This window comes from Buceros rhinoceros, unplaced genomic scaffold (genome assembly GCF_000710305.1).
Source record: "Buceros rhinoceros silvestris isolate BGI_N320 unplaced genomic scaffold, ASM71030v1 scaffold23529, whole genome shotgun sequence".
NCBI classification, from domain to species: Eukaryota; Metazoa; Chordata; class Aves; order Bucerotiformes; family Bucerotidae; genus Buceros; species Buceros rhinoceros.
In genome coordinates this window covers 1,635-1,888 of record NW_010433603.1, presented here as the reverse complement: position 1 = coordinate 1,888, position 254 = coordinate 1,635, and the positions used below count along the sequence as shown (strand labels likewise).

At 65.0% G+C, this 254-nt stretch overlaps 1 protein-coding gene across 1 annotated transcript in view; it reads left to right on the top strand.

Annotated features, from left to right (window-relative positions):
- The window catches only part of LOC104500522 (ras-related protein Rab-40C-like), a gene marked incomplete at its 5' end in the record, with an annotated part of 15,934 nt that overhangs the window by 15,034 nt on the left and 646 nt on the right, over window positions 1–254 (top strand). The gene's annotated exons all lie outside the window — the stretch shown is intronic.

Below are 254 nucleotides of genomic sequence, written 5' to 3'. Positions count from 1 at the left end.
ACTGCCCGAGCAGGCTCACAAGAGGCGCGCTGAGCTAAGAGGGCGCTGGGAATCCTGCAAGGGCAGAGTCCTCTTCTGGCTTGGTGGGATCTCTGTGGCTGCAGGCGCTCTGCAGAGAGCTGGCCCTATGGCTGCTGCTTCCCGAGCAGGTCCCGAGTGAGATTGTCCGGCCCTGGGGCTTGCTGACCTGCGGACTGCTCGCCTGGGCCTGTCCTCCTGGTTGGTGGAGTGTGGTTGGAGAAGGCGAGGGGCTG